General features: G+C 44.9%; 1 pseudogene; it reads right to left on the reverse strand.

Annotated features, from left to right (window-relative positions):
* The window catches only part of LOC149750335 (cyclin-dependent kinase 1-like), a 105,478-nt pseudogene extending 81,546 nt beyond the window's left edge, over nt 1-23,932 (reverse strand).
* Nucleotides 23,933-24,181: the final 249 nt, after the last annotated feature.

Raw genomic sequence — 24,181 nt, forward strand, 5'->3', positions numbered from 1 at the left:
ACCAGGCATATCCCAGGATGCTTTCCTGGTTTTTAGATAGACAGGGAGCCCAGTGAAGTGTGGATGAATTCTTTCTAAAAGGTTAGATGTTGATTGACTGATTAGCTCCTTGGCAAAGAAAGTATTTCTCCCTTACCTCATTATAGATGCACAGTTGTACCTCTTAGGAGTCTGTTTTTGAGAGGTATAGAACAGTTTAAAGTTGTTTCACAGTAGGAAGGCTTTCATCACCATAGAAGACATTTAGTGGCTTCAAGGCCCCCTCAGATTATCTTGATGCCCAGGCCAGCTGGAAATGGAGTGCTCATAGATTACCCTATGATACTCATCACCTGTGTGAAGCCCAAGCAGCCCAGAGTGGGATACCTTCCTCTTCATTACCAGGAGTTAGTAACATGGGGAGAGGGGGAAATTCTGTAGGAGAATTTCTTAACTCTCTGCATTTGTGTCTCTCTCTTTTTTTTTTTTAAGTCAGGTTATTGAGGTGTAGTTTACATACAGCAACACTGCACATCCCCTTTTAAGGCTTACCTTATCAGCTAAAGTATAAGAGATATGGTGAGGCTAGGTGGTTCCTATGTTCCCTTCTTCCTAGTCAATTCTCTCTGCCCATATAGTTTTCCATGGAATCTCAGGCTTTTGTGAAGTTTTTATAGATGAAAAATAATTGACAGATATGTCAATCACTCATTTTCTGACTCCACCGCTGATCTGAGCTGTTTTTAGGCCACATCAGACAGGACAGAGGCGCCCCTAAGTTCAGATTTGCCAAAAACGTGTAGGGCATTCTGCAACTCTGGGTAACGGTCCCTTTCTTTCCTCTGTTCCCTTTTTCTCGGGAGTATTTAAGACTATTTTTTGTTGTTATTGAGTATTCTTGGTGATTCCACATCGGAGAGATTGGAGGAGATGATGTAATGAATGGAGCAAATGCGAGGTAACAAGAGGGAAATTTTGGTTCCTTTAAGAAAATGTGATGTGCTGGAAATTTGAAGAACTCATCTCAGGAATTGAAGTGCTCCAATTTCTTTATCGCAAGAACCTTACCTCTTTCTTGCCAGCGTGGTCAAATCAGACCTCACCTCACTGCATTTTCTCTGCCATCCCATTTGGTGGTCAGCATCAATGGTAACATCATAAAGCATTTTGGACCTGGGACCAACTGGTCCCTGAAAAGATGCAGAAGTTCCCATTTGCTTACAGTACCTGAAACACCTGGGACCACCCTGTCCTTACAGCCGCTGTTACTGTTATTGTTGCTTCTTGCCAATACCCTTGGATATCTTGTGCTACAAAACACAAGAAATTACATTTCGGTTGGGGTCATGCCTTTTCTTCTTCTTTAGAAAGGTTTCTTGAGTGTGGTGCAGGGGTTTTCAAAGGAAGTCACTGGGGCCTCGCTCTGGACCATGACCCTATGTAGCAGAATGACATTTGGCACAATGCAGGCCTGTCGTGGGCCCTGTCCATGGGGGTTAGTGACTGCACATATTGCAAAGTCTGCATTACAATGCTTAGTTGCCAGTGGCACAGAGGGAATGACATACAGTGTGGCCTTAAGTTAATGGAGAGTGATTTAAAACAACAACAACAACGAACATAATAGAAGTTGTACATCTAAATAAGGGTTGTGCCCTTCAAAAGTTGTAGCATGGAAGGCGATGCATTAATCCATCAATGCTTTCCTGAGCCAAGCATTGTTGTAACTTCTGATTTGAAGTTGCCTTCAGGGTCTGTGGCACATTAAAAATATATTTATGAAATATTTATTGTGCTTTTATCCTGATTACAAAAGTTATATAGGTTTGTTGCAGAAAGTTTGGAAAGTACAGGAAATCACAATTAAAAAATAAATCATCCATAATCTTAGCACCCTGAGAAGACCCTTGTCAAAACTAATGTATATCTTCTTGGTAATTGTTTATGCATCTGTATACATAGTTGTAAACACACACACTGACATATGCATGTTTATTCACTGAATTGAGGCAATAACCTTTAGATTGTCATTTAGGCTGCTTAAAAATATGTTGTGGCACATTGCTTTGAACATTCTCAGTGGTCCAAATATTTTTCTTTTTTTTTTTGCAAATATTTTTCTTAAAGGGGGTGGATTTTATTTTTGGAAACAGCCAGGCGCTATTTAGAGCCAAGCCTAGGTATCTCCATTATCAAACTGGCTAATATGTTTTGGGAAAACCAACAAACTCATGTGACTATAAAGTAATAAATTTGGTTTCCTTGGATGGATCACTCTGACTTAATGTTATATCCAGAAGCAGAGTTCTGCAGATGTGTTAAGCCATGGCAAATCGTTGGGTTAAGTGTATAGATTTCAAAGGTGAATGATTTGAAGGAGAGGGGCACACTCTTTCAGACATAAAACTTCTGGTTTTGTATATAAGGAACACGAACCACTTACAAGGCAGGGAATTTTCTCCCATAATCTTGGAGCTTATGGTGGGCATGTAGCATCCTCACTTTTTTGAAAGCCATCTTTTGCAGGATCCTGAACCTGTCTTAGCCTGGCCAGGATGTCTGAGAGTTAAGACTGCTTTTTACTTCATGGATGTTAGCTGGGGTCAGCTCTCCTCTACTTTATGTAAATGTCTGGTTTTCCCTTGCCCTGAGGCAGCCAAAAAGAGGGGCTGAGGGTGATGTCAGTTTTCATAATATTACCAGTTAAATACATTAGCATTTATCCATTCTGAAATGAATAGTTTCCAATAGATTAAAAAATATGCATTAATAATTCAATGCAATTATGAAAGGAGACAGAATCCATCAATAATTAGGACCTTGGAGTTTGCTTTTCCATCACCATCCACCGCCGTGATCTATTCTACTGATGATGGTCTCCTTGCTGGCCTCCCGGACAACTATCGAGATCCTAGCAGGCCAGATAGGGCTTTATTAATGCAAACACATTAATGGCAGCCTCTCACGTATCATGACTGGTGATTTAGCACCAGAAATTAATATCTTGGTCCCCAACCTTGCCAATCTCTATTTTGTCTCCAACAGATGTAGATAATAACTTGGAAAAAATGGGAGTCGGGAGCTGGCTGGGTTCTGGAATCCTTCTAGACTAAGAAGGTAAATTACCCCTTCCTAATTGAGCAATCAGATTCTCAATAGACTCCTTCAACCAGTTCTCCAGTTCGAAAACTCCCTGGGCTCCTTCATGGGGCTGATACTTTGGGGATGCAGATTCAACTAACATTTACTAAGCCCCTATTATGTGGCAGATAGCGTAAAAGGATGTTTTATCAGTATTCTTATTTTAGTCCCACATCAATCCGTTTCTGCACATGATCATGTACTGAGGTTCAGAGGCAGTTAGTAATTGGCCCAAGGTCACACCATTGATTAATGGGGAGGTGAGATTTAAATCTAAATATTGGGATCATAAGGTTGTATGCATTTGTTACTTATTTATTATCTGTCTCCTCCCGTTAAAATGTAAGTTCTGCGAAGGCAGGAACTTTGTCTTGGTCACACTGTATTTCCAGCACCTACAACCATGCCTTGCATATAGTAGGTGTTGAACAATGGTTTTGTATTGTGTAGTGGAGGGAGACCACCCGCGTTAAAATCCTGGCTTAGCACTCTAGCTGTGTGACCCTGGGCAAGTGACTCAACATCTCTGTGCCTGTGTCCTCACCTGTAAAATGGTGATAATGAAGTGCCCACTTCATTGGTAGTTGTGAGGATTACGGTGTTTAGAACTTCGTTCGTGTAAAGTGCTTAATAAATGTTAACTGTTCTTATTATCTGTTGAAGAAATAAAATGTTTGAGTGCCTATTATATGCTAGACTTGGGATAGAACAGTAAACAATATGTTCTTTGTCGCAGTCCTCATGGAACTTACAACCTAGTGAAGGACAGGGTGGAACAGCGAGATAAGTGCTGTGAGAAGGGAAGTGTAGGATGCTGGGGGCGCCAGTGAGAGAGGGTCAGTGACATCTATACTGAAACCTGAAGGATGAATAAGCATCCAGCTGGAGGAGGGTCAGGGAGGAAAAAGGGCCCAGGTGGAAGGAGAAGAGCATGTGCAAAGGCCCCAGAGGTGAAAGCAGTATGGTGTGCCTATCTGTTCGAATGCTTTCAGTAGCAAGTAATATAAAACCCAAAGAGAAGTGGTTTTTTTTTTTTTTTTTGCTGCACGGGCCTCTCACTGTTGTGGCCTCTCCCATTGCAGAGCACAGGCTCTGGACGCACAGGCTCAGCGGCCATGGCTCACGGGCCCAGCTGCTCCAGGGCATGTGGGATCTTCCCGGACCGGGGCATGAACCCGTGTCTCCTGCATCGGCAGGCGGACTCTCAACCACTGCGCCACCAGGGAAGCCCAGAGAAGTGGTTTTAAAAATAAGAAAAATATTATGTCATTTCCAAGAATAAGAAGTCTAGATGTAAGCATTCCAGGGTTGGTTAATTCTGTGACTCAAATATGCCTCCAAATCCTTTCCCACATTCCACTCTACCATCCTTTGTGTCTTGGCTTATCCCATTGGGTTGGCTTCTCCTCATGGTCTCAAGGTGATCCCAAGATGGTGTCACATGCAGACAGCCACATGCTTATTTTCGAGAGAGAGAAAGCTTCACAGAAGTGCAGGTTTTCCCCATAGGTTTTACTGGTCAGAATGGCATCCCACGCCATTACTAGCAAGGGGAGTGGAATTACCTTGTTGGCTTGAACTGATCAAGGTTCATTCCCTAGGCCCGGGGCCAGCCTTCCATAAAGCTGTGGTTGCCTGATACTGAAACAAAATTGGGCTTTCCTTAAGAAAGAAGGTGTAATGTGGGATGCGAATGTTACTGAACAAGCAACTAACAGGAACGCCGCAGTCCCCTTTGTGCTCTGAGCTGCACTGCTCATGTATCACATAGGGGTAGCACCTTGAATCAAGGGAGACACTGCTGACGGGGAAGAATATCTTATCCCCCAGTGAGGGCGTAAGAACACTCAGATGGTTATAACTGAGGGAAAGACAGTCTCTGCATTTCCCTTTGGACTGTGGAAGATTAACAGGGCTTTTATTTGAGAGGATACATCCTTGCATTTTAGCAGGCTTTTGTATACTTGCATTTTCCCTCTATTATCCAACCAATTTCTCTTACCAACTTGATGACATGGGTAGTTGAGGGTAACTGTGTATGGGGAGGAGGGTAGGGATAGGGTGGGTAGAAGAGAAATGTAATGGAATCATGAGATCTTGTAGGATTGCTGCTCCCTTGATGTAGAAATCTCTGCCACTCAGATGCTACTTGAATACTGCTATAGACAAGGAGCTCAGTATCTCACAAAGCCTCCTTTCTATTAGAATTTTAATCTTCTATCCCTTTGTTCTCTAAGTTTCTAGAAAGAAAATCTCCTTCATGTCCCATGATGCTCATCCTTCCTCTAGACATCTGTAGTCCCACCTGCAAGTACAGTTCACAAGTCCATTAAATCACTGGATCCACTGCCTAAACCCGAGAGTCCACACGTGCTCCATTCAGTCTCCAAGGCCGGCTGAGTCCACTGTGGAAGGCATTCTGCAGCCTTACCATCTGCTTATTTTAACTTACTTGGTCTAGATCTTCCCTGGTTTCAGGCTTGGAGCCCCACATGCCTCTTCAAATCTGCATTTCTGACCCTCAGCTTGTTTTGACCAGGCCACTATGACTCTAAGGTTTCTACTCTGTTCTGCTACCTCCCCACTCTCAGGCCAGGGGAGTTCGTGTGCCTCCACTTCTCATTTAATCCCCTCTATTTAATGGAAGAGGATGGTGAGGGTACAGTGTGCATTTCCCTCTGTTTCTCCTTTATCAGCCACGGTCCTGAATTGTGTTTCTTGCCTTCTCTGTCCTCAGAGCTCACTGAAGATTTCACTTTGAGCCATGCCTGGCCCATGGAGCAGAGCTGTTGTGGCTGGCACACCCTGGTTTTCTGGTTTCACTCCATCCTCCACCTTTCTGTCTTGTCCCCTCAGTGACCAGTGATGCGCATTTCAGAGGAAGTGGGCCAGGGTGACAAGTACGGTCTGGTCCACAAAACAGGGCCAAGCTCCCACACACAGGCCCTGTGACCTGGGCCTGCTGCCTTGACTCACCAGACCCCAGAGATGAGATAAGGTGCATCCTCTTACCCCACGCTCTTTCCTGGAAACATCTGGCTTGTGGTATATTGGTGTGGCATGGCAGTGTCACCTGCTAGGCCAGAGAGGAAAGAGCCCTCCTGTCACAGGCCAGCTTTGTGCCTTGTTTACAGCATATTTTAATCTCACTTTCGCTTTTTTCTTTTTTCCTCCATTTCTGAAATTTAAATATTTGATGTCAGTTCAGTTATTTTTATGACAATCCTCTTTCCCTTCCAGAAACAGAAAGTAAAAGAGATGCAAAACCCATTGGGGCATCTGTCTCCCACTTTTAATTTGTCCCTTCTCCTCTTGCGTGACACTGGAAGTAGTAACGGCAGGGTATTCTGTCCTAATACCTGTGCCAGCCCCTCACCATTATTTTCTCCCCCACCTGGGGTTCTCTGGTGCTCCCAGCTACCCCTCTGGGGTCCTGCTGAGCTACAACTGGGGACAAGATTTCAGGGAGGACCCTGAGTCCTTTGAACTGGATGGATGAAAGGCCAGTCCTGTAGCATGAATTTTCTTTTCTGTCCGTTAATTCATGGTAGGCAACCCCATCTGATTACACAGTTTCCCTTAAATGAGAACTACCTCTAAATACCCTCTTCAAGACCTAGGTTCTAAGGGAGGGAGACTGGATTAGAGGCCAGGATCTGGGTGTTCTGTCCCTGGTTTTCTCTCCTGATTCAATAAGCTCTCTGTGCCTCATCTGGTCTACAGAGGGAAGGCTGTCTCTGACCCCCCTTCCAGGGAGATTAGAGATTGTAAGGAAAGAACTCCATGCTGTCTAGTGGAAGGGAAGAGGATGACTTTCAGTAAGATCATTTTGATTGCTATTGCTCTCCAGGAGCACATCTCCTCTTCCTCTTTGCTCTTGTTTATTTATTTATTTATTTTTTTGGCTGCGTTGGGTCTTTGTTGCTGTGCTCAGGCTTTCTCTAGTTGCAGCGAGCGGGGCTACCCCTCGTTGTGGTGCACAGGCTCTAGAACGTGGCCTTCAGTAGTCGTGCATGGCCTTAGCTGCTCCACAGCATGTGGGATCTTCCCGGACCAGGGCTCGAACCTGTGTCCCCTGCAATGGCAGACGAATTCTTAACCACTGCACCACCAGGGAAGTCCCTTTGCTCTTGTTTAGTAGAAGGTCATCTGTTTTCTTTTTCATTCGTCCACTTCTACTGTACTGCCTGTGTCTCCTGGGCCTATGTAAAAAAAAAAGCCAGAGTGTCCAAGCCCTGGCTGTCCCCCAGTTCCCAGCTGGGCCGAGCCAAGAGGAAGGTGTTGTATCTGCCGGTGGTGGGCCTTACTTGCTTTCCTATGGCTCAGTGGCCAGAGAAACTGAGGCCCTTTCCCCGGACCACACCCTGCAGAAGGGCATACAGGCATACCTTGGAATTATCGTGGGTTAGATTCTAGACCACTGAAATAAAGCAAATATCGAAAAAAACGTGAAGTTTTCAGTCTCCCAGTGCATATAAAAGTTATGTTTACACTATATTGTAGTCTATGAAGTGTGCAATGACCTTATGTCTAAAAAACAATGTACATGCCTGAGTTAAAAAACACTTCATTGCAGAAATGCTAACCATCATCTGAACCTTCAACGAGTTGTAATATTTTTGCAATAGTAGCATCAAAGATCACTGGCCACAGATCATCATAACAAATATAATAATAATGAGAAAGTTTGAAATACTGTGAGAATTACCAAAATGTGACACAAAATGAGACATGAAGTGAGCAAAGGCTGTTGGGAAAATGGCACCGATAGACTTGCTCCACACAGGGTTGCCTCAAACCTTCAATTTGTGAAGAACATAATATCTGTGAAGCACAGTAAAACGTAGCATGTATCTTATGTTGAGATGGTGTGTTCTGGTTTGAATGACATTTCATACAACCTGCCTTACCTTGTTTCATCCCCACCATAACCCTGTGAAACAGGAATAATAAGGAAGGACATTTAGTTTTCTTTTATAGAAAACATAATTGAGGTTCTGAGGGGTTAAATGATGTGCTCGGGTTAATGCCTCTCCTTAGCGGCTGAATCTGGCGAGGTGCAGGACTTTCCACTCCAGTCCGGGCCTTTGTACACTGCATCCCACTGGCTCACGGGCCTGGAATCTCAAGAGTGGTCTCTCTGCTGCTTCCCCTTGTGCCTGGCATGGCTTGGCCTTCCTACGTCCTTGTCTCCTGAGGCTCACCCAAGTTCCACGTCTCCTATCATATCAAGCCCTGAACTGCAGGCTGGGCAGGTGGTCTAGTGAGTGGACTACCAGGTGTTTGTGCAGGGGAGCAAGGCATGGGTTGTAGGGTGTGTGGGTGGGAGGAGGCTGAGGAACACATGTTCCATATTAATCTTTATTTCAATGAAGTTGTTTGAGTTCATGCTTTATTGTGGTGCTTTAAAATAATGTGTTTCTAATGGTGCCCCCGGGGGTAGCACTTGCACTTTTGAGATCCTATTGCTGGAGTGGCTCCTGAGACCAACCACAATAATAGAAAGCGAGGCACCCCCTGGTGCGCCATCTGAATTCATAATGGCAATTTCTATGATGCCCCGAGGCCAGCTCTGTTTGTACTTGAGAACATGTTAGAGCTCGGCACTGAGGAGGGCTCCTCCCTTCCTGCCCCGGTTTGATCAGAGCCCCTCTGTAAGGAAAGGTGCTCCTTCAGCCTCCTGTATCTGGCTGTCATCACCGGTCTCCAAGGAAAGGACCAGCCCTCCCCCCACTTTGGTTTTGGTGTGGCAGAGAGGGTGATGGAGGGGGCGTGGTCTCCTGTCAGTCATGTACCCCCTTCCTTCTCCTGCCTCTCCACCCTGTGTGCAAAGCAGAAAGGCCCTCTGGGGTCTCCTGTGCCTTCACAGTCAAAGCGGTGAAATATGAAATGACAACATAATGAAATGAACTTGGTCTCATTAAGATTCCAAATGGCCGTCTTTTTTTTTTTTTTTTTTTTTCCCGTTTCGGCCAAAGACCCACACCATGGCGCAGATGGCAGAAGTGGGTCAGTGCTGCATGGGGTGAGGGGAGCGGCAAGAGAAGCCCGGACGAGGGGCCATCATGGTTCAGGCTGGGACAGCAGGCCCAGGGGCAGACCAGGGGACTTAGGAAGAGCTGAATCAGCCCTCCAAATTCCTGCAGACAAGATCACAGGCTTTGGCTGCTGAGGCTGGAAACACACCCGCACAGCAAGCTCCCCTCGACCCAGGAGAATGATGGGGTGGGGTGGTTGGATGAAGACAGGGGCCCCACTTTCTCCTAAGCGCTTAGTGATGCCCTGCAGGCGCTTGATGTGAGAGATGAGCGACAGCGCCCCCTCCCTTCAGCCAGTGGAAGTACAGCCTGAATTACAGGGTGCATGAGCAGTATTTGCGCTCTGGTCATGCATCCTCCGTGGGGCTGTGTAGATCATATAGCCTTACGACAGAAGCCCACGGAGGGTCAGTGCTATTCATTCATCATCAGATGTTACTGACCCCCTACTACCTGCCAGGTGCTGTGAGAGGCACTGGAGGGTCTAAGACAGAGAGGTAACATCGTCCCTGCCCTCAAAGACCATGGAATCCTCTGTGTGCGTCCTGTGATCACAACCTCATCTCCTTGCTTGCTTTTCTAGTGCAGAGAACGTCTTAGGTCAATTTGTCTGTGAGCCGTTCTCATTCATGGAGGAGTCTTCGGTCACTGGACATTTACTCAGAGGCAAAGTCTAGCCCAGTGGTTCTCCCCTCTGGCTGCATGTTAGAATCACCTGGGCTGCTTTTTAAACATATTGATAACGGGGCCCAGGGATACGGTTGATGTTTAGTGTGTACATGCAGGTATGGCGTCCTGCCAGCAACCATCTGACTGGCTGGGCTCATGCCCTACTGGTCAGTAGATATTTTGATCATTATTCCTACCCTACCCCAGACTAATAAAATAAAAATTTCTGGTGATGGAAGCTTGGTCATAGATAGGTTTTTGAAAAGCTTCCCAGGTGGTACTAATGTGCAGCTAGGGGTGGTTTTGGCAAGACCCATATGTGGTATGTACACCTTTAAGGCCTGAATGGCACCAAAGCCCCAGGAGTCAATGCTGGGGACAGTTGAACTCCAGCTCTAATACTCCACCTGGGGTCCCTGGCTGTAAGGTGATGTCATCACCAAAGGGGGTCGCACAAAGTGGAGCTCCCACTTAGTACACAGTGAATGAAGGAAAAGCTTTCAGCTTTAGACTCTGAGAGGCTTTAGAAGAAGAAAAAGGCCCTATCCAGTCCCCTATTTTTACATATGATGAAACAGTTTCAGGTGCCTTCATGATTTCGGAGGGTGGACATTTGACACCTGGCCCAGGGTCCTGAGGCAGCCTCTTTGAGAATTATTTTTGCAGCTTGGGAATAAGAGACAAAGAAGCTGCAAGGATGAGCTTTTTAGCAAGTGCCTCAAGACAGGGACATTATGAGGCCAGAAGAAACTCTTAAATCTTTATAGTTTGGCTAAGGGTGTGAATTATTATATATATATATAAAAAAATTTCCCCCAACAAAATAGTTTTGCTGATGTGGGCTGCCTTTGCTGAGGCCAAGGAAAACCTTTCCAGTGGTGTGGCAGCTCTGAGAAGCCACTAAATCTCTGTAACTGCAGGTTGTTGACCTCTCTGTCTGGCACCCCAGGCTCTCCAGCTAGCATGGCTGGCTCCGTGGTGCCAATTCTCTCATGAATTCTTGACATCTTGACCTCATGACCCTCTCTTATCTCAGGTAGGCCTCTGTGTACCTACCTGCTCTCTCTCCTGTATTTCTTTGGTAGAGGACCTGACCTGTCTTGAGATGCCTGCTCTTGGAACCTGTCTCCCAGAACCAAGGATTCGGAAGACCTGGGCCTCCTACCTTTTCTTCCACTCCCCCAGTGGCCCTCTGCTGCCCCCACCTGCCACAAGTCCACACTAACCATAGAATCCTTGAGGGCAGCTCCGCAGGGCTCAGGAACAAATTGTTTCTCTTACGTGCCAGGCATTGTCCTGGACATTGTCACTTATGCTGCCTGGTTCAGTCATCAGAGTCCTGGGTTAAGTATGTTGCAGATGGGGAAAGTGAGGCTCAAGATAGGTATGTCCCAGAACTCAAAGAAGTAGAGATAAGTTCAAACTCAGTTATACTTCTTGCATTACATGTTGGCTGCTTCTTTAACTCCTTTGGTTCTGGCAGAAATAGTGGCTACTGGGGGAATGAGAGATGATCATGGAGCAGTGGAAATTAACCACTAAGTTTTTAGAAAGTGAGACAAAATGATCATTCAGGATGCAGGACTGTTGCATCTATTAGAGCATGGTGTTACTTTTCCCTTCTCTTCTCATCTCAAGTGCCCTGCATGTTCCTCAGCTTGTCAGGGGCAGGAAAGGCAGTATTCTTGGACTAAGCCAGAAGACAGAGCCCACTTACAGCTCAAGACTCAGGGAGCAGATAAATGAAAATCAAAGGACACAGAGTTCAGTGGGCTGAGCAAGATGGGAAGGTCATAATCCACCCATCAAGATTCAGCCGAGAAATCTGAAAGGAATTGAGCAAGATATGGGGGTGGTACCTGAAGAAGCCAGTCATGGGAGATGCATGGAGTGGGGAAACTGGAAAACAAAGCTCAGCACCGGCATCTTCCAGAGGACACCAGGGATGAGGTAACTCCACATGAGACTCGGCAACCTCCGCTCTCTCCTCCCATGGTCAGACTCAATTCTAAGAGTGCCAGATGTGGATGATGCAGGTCCTGGGAACTGACAATTGCTCCTAGGTAGAAAGTTTATGAGAGAGGCAGTGGAGGCATTTCTCTGGCATCAAATTTCTCAACATTCTTCCCATGAGGATTTGAGGAGTGCCCTGTTCCTAATGGGAGTATACTCCTACCTTTGTGTAATGACACACAGAGTGAGGCTGAGTGTAAACAACTATACACACATGCTGCTGTGTCTAGTCACGTTCACATCCACACTCACACATACAGCCACTCCGGGCTGATACATTGGCACTTGGCACAGAGGTGCTTTGAAGGATCCAGGACCTGGGGTTCAGAGGATAGTAGAGAGCTTGTAGGAAAGAGTATGAATTTTGGGGGGGAAAGCTAGGACTTGTAAAATCAGAGAGACCATAACTCTTAAAAGTCCAGAAGTTGAATTCAGATAAGTCTGCTAGGGCAGGAAATATCAAGTAAGCACCTTGGGGTCAAAAGTAGTGTCCAGAATCTGACCATCAGTTGGAGAGATGTCACCAGTGGCACAAGTAAGAGTGGCACAAGTAAGAGCACTCTGATCTTAAGGCAAAGGCTCCATCCTGTTTATTGTTGGGGATTGTGGATGCAGCCCTAGCCAGGCACACTAGAGACTTATGGTCAATTCTTCTTCCTCCCTCTCCTGATTGCTAAGCTGGTGGAAGAAAATCAGCACCTGGAAGGATTTGACCATTTCCAAGTTATTGTACAAACGTCCAGCAAAAAGTGACTGAGGAAGGTATTCTGGTTTTTGCTTTATATTGTTACATTAAAAAAATCATTCATTTACTTAAAAATGTATTATGATATACCCATGATCAAGAAACTCCAGTGTGCTGCCATGAATACAAAAATGTATTTTAAGAAAACTGCTGCCCTCAAGGAGTTTACAATCTAGAGGGGGAGAGAAACATGCAAGCAAATAGCTCTAATGTGAGTTAAAAATAGCCTGTTGTGAGGACAGAGGTGAAGGAGTGAATAATAATTATGGGGGAGAGTTAGGGGTTAGTGTTGTGGAGGAGGTGGCCTTTGATCTGGGCCTTGAAGCGTGAATATGATTTTAACTGAATGGGGAGATGGAGAGGAGGAAGTAGGAGGGAGTTTTGGGACGAGGGAACAGCATGAATAAAAACATGGAGGTGTGAAATTATGTAGCAAGTCTGAAGAAAGGCAATTAATACAGTGAGGCTGGAATTTAGGGGGCTGCTGAGGAGACGAGACTGGAAATACTTAGTACATCCAATTAAGGAGGATCCAGGTGATTATATAATCCTCTCACTTTAACTGGCTAGTGGGTAAGGGACCTAGCGGGTCCAGGCCTAGATATAATACATTATTTAAAGCACACACAGTTGCTTCAACACATTTTGCCTTCCCTCTACCCCTTGCAGCCATACAATCCTACTCTTTGTGAGAGTCTGTATACCTTTTTTGTGCTTGTAAGCTCACACCGTATCTCCTTACCTACATACCCTCAGGCCTTCCTAACAACTGCGTTCTCCCACCTGACCTCCAGTGTGTATGCCTCCTCACACCAGGGGAGTGGAGCATGCGGGGGGCCAGGTGACCATTAAGCAGACATCATTGCACTTGGTAGGAGGAAGCAGAAACGCACTGCAAATCAGGTGCAAAGTGGCGCATTCAGCAAGCTGGCTAGAATAATTTCAGACCCCAGACCTCCTGCTGAAGTGAAAAACGACATTTATAGGAGGGAAGCTTAGAATTAATCCTCCAGAATGATAGTAAAGTGAATTCTTTCCTGGCTCTGCTGTGACTGTTCTTCCTCCCATTGCTGTCGCTCCTTATTATTGTCATGAGTTCTGCTCTCCAAAGTGGATAAAAGTCACCATTCAGATAAGATCAGTTTCGTCTGGTGCAGCCACGCTGATCTGATCACAGTTTGGACTGCAGGTTTTGGATTCACCTTGGTCATGTAACTTTGGGGGGTGGGGGAAAGGGAAATAAAAATGCCGATCTGGCACAAAGTAGCTGCAACCATTAGTTTGCAGTCTTCAGGCCTGCTCTGAGTCATACCGCGGGATAGCAGATTCTCTGGCTATTTCTTGGACTTTGGGACACTTTTTACCCCAGTCACCTTTTGCCCCATTCCAATATTTGAATCGCAGTGGAGGCGGTTTCACTAGGGGTCATCAGTCTGCAATTCCTGGTGGAGTTCTCAGTGGTTGTGAAAGATGGCAAGTCCCATACACCTGCTGAGCAGCATGGGAGCTCTCCGTGGTCCTGAGAAAACTGAGGCTGCTCTGCCGAACGGGAAGCTGTTGGGAGCTCTCCATGATTCTGCAAGCAATACACTTCTGTAGGGAATTTGAGGGGAAATTGTCCACAAACTACTCTAATAATGATTGCCCCACAGGAGAGTTGAGATAAAACCAGAGTAGCAAGCTGTTGAGGACTCGCTGAATGAATGTCCACCCTAAAAACTAACGACCACTTTCACATTTGCTCTTATTCTGTGATGCCAACTGATTGTTTTAGAATGCCTCGTTTACTTAGTTTTCCTCCTAGTGGTGAGGGAAAGAAAGCAGATGCTTCTATTAATTATAGGGTGTATATTATTGTCCACCTGAAGCACAAACATAATGAAAGAGCCACAATTCATCTATTCCACAAATATTGTGGGTGCACTTTTGATATGCTAGACAATATGCTGGATGCTAAGCCTTGGGCAAGCTTATAGCTCACACAGGAATTAGATGAGCTGTGACTCTGGGAAGGCTGCCCTTTTCCCCTAACAAGTACTGTTATCTGGTGACTGACCACTCTGGACTTCAGTTAATGGTTATAGCCAAGAAGAGACCTGGGGAAAAGTCATGGGAATACTGGGGCCCCATTTGTGACTCCTGTGAACCACTGTGTGACTTGAGTGGGTTCTAAAGGAATCAGAGGCCTCTACAACTCTATATGAACTAAATCTCCATCTCTGACTTTGTAAAGAGAAAAAGTCTCTTTAGGCTTGAATCAGCTTCCTGCTGGGATCAGGATCCCTCAGTGTGCACAGGGCTCTCTGCACTGATTGCCCTGAGGAGTGTGCTGTGAGAATGCCTGATGCTGATGTGTGCACGGGTGCTCATAAAAGGATGCACCTGGCAATATGATGGTAATACTTATACAGCACATACTATATTCTGTGATTTGTTATGAGTGCTTTACGAATATTAAATGATTTAATTATCATAACAACCTTTTGAGGTAGGTACCATTATTATAACTATTTTATAAATCAGCAAAATGAAGCACAGAGAGGTTACATAGCTTGCCAAAGATCACACAGCTGGTAGATTGCAGAGCCAGGATTCGATACCAGGTAGTCTGCTTCTAGAGTCGATTCTCTTAACCACTGTGCTATAAAAACCTGAAGCTTACAAATTCCTGGGAAGTGGTTACATGTTCCCTGAGGTAAGAAAAATATTTGGATGGCTTGATTCTCCCCTGCTCTCATGTCCTTTCTATAACAAACGTCTCTCACCTCATTTTATAGACTGACTTCTAAGAATGATGCACCTTAATGCTATTTCTGAAATTTTACTTATCTTTTAGCTGGAATTTTACCAAGTAATATTTGTCCTATCATCCTGAAAGAAAGTATTCATTCATGATGGGATACTTCCTATTAGTCAAGATTTAAGTCAAAAAAACCTTTTGTTTCCAGAAAAGCCTTTTAGACCATGCAGTCTAAAACTGTTCTTCTTTCCCCTAGCTACTTTTATAAAATTCTATGATTTTGTTTTCTTCATAGTAGTTATCACTCTTTGAAAGTACCTCATGTATTCATGTGCTCTATTATTTTCTATTCCTTATCCCTACTAGAATATAAGGTACATGAGGACAGAAATGTGTTTGTCTTGTTTACTACTGTGTTCTCTCTACTTGGAATGTGATATGGTTAGTAAATGAATCTAGGCCCAAGAATAATTTGGTAGACTCTTGGAGGAAAATCCAGAGAGAGGGAGAGAGTTAATAAAGTCCTCTGGATTAGGAGAGACTTGCAAGTTTAAAAAGAAGTTTAAAAAGGGAAAAAAGTCAACATACAGCTTAAAAAAGAGACCTAGTGGAAGAGACCACTTCCAATCAGCAAGGGTCACCAGCTCTTGGGAGCCAAAGCAAAGAGGTTTAGGTAGCTGTATTTGTAAGCCTGGTATGTCTCACCTTCCAGCAGAGCTGTTCTGCATGTCAGTTCACCCGAGAGATTGATGTGAAGGAAGATGGCGTGTGATTTAGGAGAGTGAGGAAGTTAGCTTGAAGCATGGGCATGTCATCATTTTTCCTTGACTTTTCCAGGAAGTAAAAGGGGCATCTTGTCCTTTTTCCCCCCTGGTGTCTGCTGTAGAGATCTTGCCCATCCTCAGCAACATGGTCTACATGTGCTTCAGGCCTAAGCAATAAAACTAAGAGGGGGTGGAGATCATCAGCTTTTGAAGTGACTCACACTTGTTACATGAATTAGAAGACAAACTGGAGATAAGGTGATGGGGCATGGAAGAGCAAAACGGAGAGTTAACCTTCGAAAACTAAAAATGTGAGGCTCTTGATATATTTGGATGCTTCAGAGGTGATTTATCCATGTTTGGTTGATTTTCTAGACTTTTAATTTTCTTTCCAGTGTTTGGCATTGATAGTGCCAACTTATTACCAGAGGCTGCAAAGAAGAGAGAAGACTTGAACCAGTTAATTCAGAGTTTAGAAGCAGATGCATCAGAGCATTTGGTGGGGGAAGAGGATGATTCCCTGTTCCCCATAGTTACATGCCAGATTTTCACACTTTGAGATTTTCTTAGTCAACAATTGCCTAAAATCTGTTTTCACCTCCAGTGTGAATAGGGCATTAATCACTGAAATCTGTTTCTCACAGTTACGCTTCACATAGGGCTCCGGTTTGCTTCCAGAGTGACCTTTGGTATAAAACTTTTGTTTGCTAATGCCTGTATTTGCCACACGTCCAGTGGGCGGTGAAGAATGGGAAGGGTGGGAAGGGTTTCTCAAGGAGTTGTAGACAGGGAAAGGGAACGTCAGAGAACAGGAGAACTACGGATTAGAAAGGAGAGAAAGAAAGTAGGGAACTGAAACTAATCTCCATTTAAATGAGGAACCCGGCCTTGGACCCTTTTGGTGGATACCTTTGGGGGTGCAGAGAGGAAGAGGGAAGTGCACAGGTAGGGAAGCCAGAATGCTGTAGATCTGAATTGCTTCCCCGAACCTCTTGCCCCAGCCTTATAGCTCTTCCAAGTATTAAACGAGATAATATATGTGAAATGTCCAGCACAGAATAGATGTTAAACAAGTGGAAATCATTATGGGCTTCATAAGTGCCCAAACTTTAAAAAAAAAATTCATTTATCACGTATTTATTGAGAACTTTTAAATGCTATGTATGGTTACATATATGTGATCACTGCCCTCCTGTCTAGGGAGTAAAGGAGCAGTAGTCATCTTTAGGAATATTTCTTAGTGAACTAGTACTATCGCTCTGCATTTACCTAACCCCTAGTGTGTACCCAGCCCTTAACTGCTTTGTAGGAAGGGAGTATACTAGTAGGAAGAGGGGCAGGTGGGCTTATGTGATGGTGTTAAAGAATATGCGAGGCCAGGTTGGCATAGAAGAACAACAGAAAGAAAGAACCTCATTTATTTATTCAGCAGACATATATAGCCTAGCAGCAAAATCTTAGCCCAAGCAATGGGCTCTGATGGAATTTTCTAGGTTAGTGGGGGCTTGGCATGAGAGAGAGTGAGGAAATAGGAGATTGTACGCATGCAAGCTCATGAAGTTGTGGGCCGAGGAGGTGAAAGAATGAGTGGATGAAGACTGTGGAAAGGGAAGAAAAAAGGGAAATCACGAGTTACAAGGAGAGTGGCCCAAGCAGTGGGTTAGGGAACCAAGCAAAGTGCTGGGGGTGGCTGAGTGGTATCAGGAAAGCAGATGGTGATCCTTGAGAAGGAGGGTGCAGATGGCATTGATGGTGAGGAGGCAGCGTGGGGTGAAGAAGAGTCCCAGCTTGGCCACCCCAGGAGGGGAGAGGCTGGAACACAACTCCCCACGCTGGGTGAGCTCTGTGAGTCATCTGGCCCCCATTGTGGCATCTGAAAGGGATACCAGGAGGAAGGATGCAGGAGGCTGTGTGATTCTTTACGATGGGCCTTGGAGGTTAAACATGAACCTCAAACACCCAGGAGCTCCTTGTGAGGAAAGAAAGTTCTCCTTCTAAGGAAAGAACACACGCACCCTATTATATTCAAATCCAGTCTCCCAGGTTAAGTTTCTACTGTCTGTTTGATCTTGGGCAAGTAATGTGATTGCTCTTGGACATGGCTTTCTCATCTGTAAAATAAAAAGGTTGGGTTAGGTAATACTTAAAATACTTTTAAGCTCTAAATTCTATGATTCTGAGAAATATTTGAAGGTCTAGACTGCAGAGGACAGAGCAGACTTATTAGTCTATTACTGCTAGAGTTGCATGTGAAGGGTAGCTGTTAGAAACAAGGATCAAATCCCTATGCACACTGGTGCTGAAGATAAATTTTAAGCAATTGTTGCTCAAGATATTACAAGAAGGAGGATTTTGGCTTAATGTAATAACGTTTTTAAATACTGAAGTCATCCAAGGATGAGTTGGGTTGCTTGTGTGGTAGTGAGCTCCCTGCTGCAGGAAGTGATCAAGATCAGGTTGAATGATGATGTTTTGGGGGCTGCTATAAAAGGAACTCCTCCCCCTGCACCCACCTTTACAAAACATCATGAAACATTATGCTTTCCGGCAGACTGGTTGAGCGTGTGATTAAATGGTTGAGCATGTGACTGGTTGGTGAATCCCAACTAGTATTTCTCAGAACATGATGTCATTCATATTAACAGGTCTCCTATGTGGAAAAAAGGGTTTTGTGGTAAAATAACTTTGGAGAACATTATATTAAACAATGTTAAGCAAGTTTCTCTTCTGCAAGACTTCTCAGAGACTTAAATATATTCGTGTGATTATGGATTTTCTGATCGTATTTGACAATAGAGTCTTTCAGAGTATCTGATAGGTATAGTGACCTACTGAACCTACTTGGAGAAACTTTGCTTTAAGCTGTTGTTTTATGTTCTAGGTCCTTTGCCGCTAGAAAGAAAGCATCAGAAATTCTCTGCTGTCCTTGGCTAGGTCTGATGATGAAGCCTAATTTGGGACTTAAAGCCCTCGGGGAGGGGATGGAACTGTGGATGATACTGTTAGCCTGACTCAGCCGGTGACCTTAGATGAGTCCTTCCTTGTACCTCAGTTTCCTCATAAGTAAATGGGGAGAAATATGTTGAATGCAATCCTTTTTAGGGTTGAGGTGTCATGACAGAGTCCAAGGTAACACCCATGACATTGGAGTTTGAGTTTGAATCACCTGGGCATCTTGTTGAAGTGCAGATTCTGATTCAGCAGGTCTGCTGGGCTTGGAGTTGGGGTAGGAGCTGAGATTCTGCATTGCTGACCCACTCAGAGGCAATGCTGGTACAGCTGTGGTCACACTGAGCGTAGTGAAGGTCCAGGAAGCCACATAGTCTGGCCCATATCGGGAGTATCTCCTCGTAGGGAGCAGCTCAAGCGTTCTGGTGTCACCACATTTCCTGGAGATCTGGCCTGTGTTTTCAAAAGGTATTATTCCCATGGAGAAATAAGCCAGGCGCCTCTCTTGTGTCCCTGTGGAGGGTTTGCCTTGGGCCCCTCTGAAGGGAATCCCTCTTCCTCGTCAGCTTCCCCACCCCCTACTGCCTACAGCTCCACAGTCGGTTAAGCTATTTTTTGAGTTTGAGTTAAAACCATTTCAGACATATTTTTAACTGCGGCCTGTTTGAAAAGCTGTTAGCATTTGGCAATCATTCCATCTTCAGCTTGAATCCTGAGGAGGGTGTTTCTTTCTTTCTTTTCTTTTTTTTTCCCTCCACAACCGGGCAAAAGTATATCATTTAAGAATAGTCCTGGTGCGTGGGTCCGAGAGAATGGCTGCTGCTGGGGATGGGAATGGAGATGGGGCGCGCATCTTGCGCGTCTCCACAAGATCATCACTGTTGGTGCTGCCTTTCCTGCCTGCACCCGGGCTGAGCTGGCTTTACAGTGTGAAGGTGCAGGGATGATATGAGGGCCGTCCAGCAGAGGGAGAGGGAGAGACGATGGGAAGCAGGGGCTGGGGAGGGACACAGGGCAAATGGCACCAGAACTGGGGCTGATTGAACCTCCAGGAATGATAGCAGAATGGATATCTTTCCTGCCCATGATCCTGAGATTTTCTACAACCAGCACATCACCATTGCCATTGTTAGGAAGCTTTTATTAAGGGCCTCCTGGGAAGTAGTGCCCATGGGAAGTTGTTTTATTTTTTATTTAAGTAACACACATAGCCTCTACACTGTGAATACCACTGTTTGAATGCTTTAAGAATATTAGCTCACTTATCCTCCTAACAAGTCTGTGAGGTAGGAACTATTGTGATCCTCATTACATAGAAGGGGAAATGAGGTGCAGAATGGTCAAGCAACTCGCCCAAGGTCCTGTGGCCTGTGGGCTGTAGAGCTGGATTCCAGCCTGTGCGGTCTGGAGCTGGAGTTCACGCCCTTTGCCACTGCACTATGCAGAGATGCAAGTCCTGCCCTCTGGGCACTCGATCTGAAAGTGGCCTGTGCCAGCTGTCCGCTCTTACCTAGCTGGTGGGAGGAATGAAGTTTAAAACAGACAAGAACTTCTGTCATAAATGGAGCAAATGATTTTTTTTTTTAAAGCAACCATCAAGTATTAATAGGTAACTCCCTGCCACTCAAACATTCAAACCCATTAAACACTCCAAATATATCTGGACCATATTAAAATGTGATCCCCAAGCAGGAAATTCTAGAATTGCTCTGAAAATTATCAGCGTGGGAGGAAATAGTCTCCTTCTAGCGTTTTTCTTGTAAAGTTTTTGGTGAGATATTCTTGCATCATCAGTCTAGTCAAGTTGCTTGCTCCTGGGTGCTCAGGGGAAGAAGGATGCAGTGCAGGGATGCCATTCCGCGTCCTAGCCAGGATCTCCCCGAGGCTGGAATCGGCAGTGCTGTCCCAAAGGCTGGCTCCTCTCAGCTGGCAATGGTTGCTGCATTCAGGGAGGTGGCTGAGAGGGTTCTACTGCTGCAAGCGCCTGAGAATATTTTATTTCCATGGAGTAAGCAGGGAAAGAAAATGAGGGTAGAGGGTTCCCCACTGGAGTTGGAAGTTAAAGACTTTTTGCCTTCCTGGGAGCTAGCCTTTCCTGCAGCCTCTTTGGGGGTGGGTGGGTAGGGGGGGCTGATACCCTGGTGGAAGGGATGCCTGGAATTAGAAACATTCCCTGGGAACTAACCCCCTCAAGGCCTGAATGCTTAGGCTCCCCTTTGGGCTTATGTCCTCACACGCCTGTAAATCCCACATCCACGTGTTCTCCTTCCATCCTGTGACGAACAGTTCTCTGGATTAGGTGCCGCTTGCAGAATTTGGGGAGTGTTGCTCTTGACTCCCCCTGACTCACTGCTGGCCGTGTCCTCTTGCTGGACTGCAGGTTTAACTCTTTCTGTATAAGTTCTCTCCTTGGAGATACCAGGCCCCTCTGTGTTACTGTCTACACTGCACAGTGCATGTCTAATAATACTAATTAATAAGCAGTCACTTATTAATACCACTGGAAACACCGTCACGTGGGTGACGGAATGTCAAACTCCAGGAGGCAGCAATGCAGACCAGCTCTTGTGGGAGGAGAGGAGAGAACAGGGTAAGGGATATTCGAAAGTGGCGTTGGATGAACCGCTTTGAGCCAATAGCATTTGAGGCTGAATTCGAAATCTGCTCAGGAGCAAGGCAAGCGGGGATCTGAGACCTTGACTCAACTGCAGTGCTGGCTGGGGATTAGCAGAACTGTCTAATGCCCAAGTTTTGTGACTTGGTCTTGGCTTGACAAGCCTTTGATGTTCCCAGGGTTTGTTAGGGTAGAGCAGTGGGAACTCAGAAAGAGAGGACGGTACGTATACCTATTTAATGGATGAAGAAACTGAGGCCATTGACCACTATCATTGTTTCCCAAAGATTATTGAGAGAATCAGTAAGTAAAAGAAAGAACCTGTGTAATGAAGGCAAAAGACTCCCAAAGCAACCTGAAATTCACATACCGAGAGTCATTAGGGCAACAGAAAGGTATATGTTAAGTCTTTTATCTATAACCCTGATTTTATAGGCATAGTCTTATTTATAAATATGCAATTGCATATATTTTGATAAATAACATAAAGCCAACTTGCTGTGAAGATTAAACGAGATAACGCATGCCAAGTGCTTACCTTAGTACCAGGCAGGTGAAAATAATGCTAACGATCAGGGCTGATAGCTGGTGTGTCCTGTTAGGATCAAACCATTTGCTTACGGCCAGCCTCCAGTCTGATTGGCTGCTGCCATGCCACCTCAGATATTAAATATTTTAAATCTCACTCTGATAATGATAACTGATACTCCATTGTGGACCTTCCAAGTGCCATTTACTATTACAGGTGCTTTTGATATAGTTGTCACAGGAAATGTTTGAGGATGGTATCATTATCATTCCCACTTCACAGATGACAAAGCTGAGAGTTGAAATGTTAATAACTTGGCCAAGGTCTCATGGCCAGCAAATGGTGCAGCTGGGATTTGAACTTAGATGTGCTCTTTGCAGAGCCTTGGGATCTTAACTAGGATGCTACCAAGTGGAGGCCCAGATTGCTGGTGGTGTTTATTATTATTACTGTCATTCTCATCATTATATCAACTTGACTTTTTTCCGCAGAATGTCATGGACAACTTATTCTTTTGATTGGTAATAAAATTGTTCCTTGTTCCGTTCTGAAAGCACTGGTCTGGCACATTTGAGAAAAATTGGAAGAGTCCCTGTCCCATTTTGTTTTCCTCCTGACCTGAGCCTCAGAGTCAAGTGAAGAAGGTAGGTCCACCAGGGAACCTTTAACCTAATGGCCTCTGACTGTGGTCCTCGCCGCTCAGGACAGAGGTGAGAGCAGTGAAAGGCCAGGGTCTCTGAAGGCTTCAGTTACTTCCATTGAGTCTTTCTGTAAAAAAATCAGTACCATTCCTGGCGTGGCACCATCATTTGGGCAGACACCTGATATTGCTTTATGCTTATGGTTGCATTACATGTCTTATTGTCTTTACTGTTGTCCATCTCTGCTCTTTTGTACGTATCCAGCCTCATAAATCCAGAACTATCTGAGGGAATGCTGGATCACTGAGAATGAGCGGAGTGGTAGTTAGCTAAAATGCTGTAGAGGAATGGGATAAAATGAGCCCAAAGATTTCAGAATAAAAGGCAGACTAAAAGGATACACCAGAGTAATTGAAAGGTAAATAACACTTGAGAAGCCCAAGAAACTACTAAATGGAATAAAGTGATAATGACAAGTATACTCAAAGTATACAAGGTAAAGTAGGTAAAAAGCAAAAGGACTAAAAACAAGTAAATGATAGTACCTAAGATGTCAGAGTAAGCTAAAATATTAAAAATTAAATGATGAAATAAAGGAGTGCTAACTATAGGGGCAGTCCAAAGTTAATAACCCCATGCAGGGGCAGAGGCAGGCCCTTGGGCCAAGGTAGTGGACATTTGTTAAAACATTTCGGTGGGGCAGGTGTTCTGCATGTATTTTATCATTTAATTCTCGAAACAGTCCTATGAAGTAAGTATAGGCATTATCTCCGTTTTGTAGGTGAAGACACTGAGACTTGGAGAGGGAAAAAAATTATTCACATCACACGAAATTTAGGTGGTCAAGTTGGGATTGGAATCCAGGTACGTGTTTTAACCCTAGGTCGTCCTGTAGACATGCAGTGGACTTCTTGAGGGAATGTCCTTCCACAGCTGGTGTTTGCTGGAGGAGTCCCACGGGAGGTGACATCTGCAGGGCAGTGAGTCCTCAGACTCTCCCTTTGGGCTTATACCCTCATATTCCCCAGGGGGCCCCTTAGGTCTCTTCCTGCTGTTCCCAAAGGTGAGTCTATAGCTGCCCTGGCTAGTTTCAATGTCCTGCTGGATCATGGTGATGATCCTTTACATTGTTCTTCCCACAGGAGCTCTAGACAGCTTGACCAATCCCATGCACTGTGTCCTCTGAAGTTCCCTTCCACATTCTGAAAACAAATAAGGTACATGGACTTCAAGGAAGGCCAGGTAAGGAAGATATAGATCAGGAGACACGGCATTTCAGGTCTAGCATAAACTGGTGAAAGGTGAGGTGTCATACATGAAATTAATCAATTATGTGCTGGGTACCATTGAGGTATTGAA

This window comes from Delphinapterus leucas, chromosome 2, assembly GCF_059928025.1.
Source record: "Delphinapterus leucas isolate spDelLeu-1000000601 "Yukka" chromosome 2, BTC_Dleu_Yukka2, whole genome shotgun sequence".
In the NCBI taxonomy this organism is placed as follows: Eukaryota; Metazoa; Chordata; class Mammalia; order Artiodactyla; family Monodontidae; genus Delphinapterus; species Delphinapterus leucas.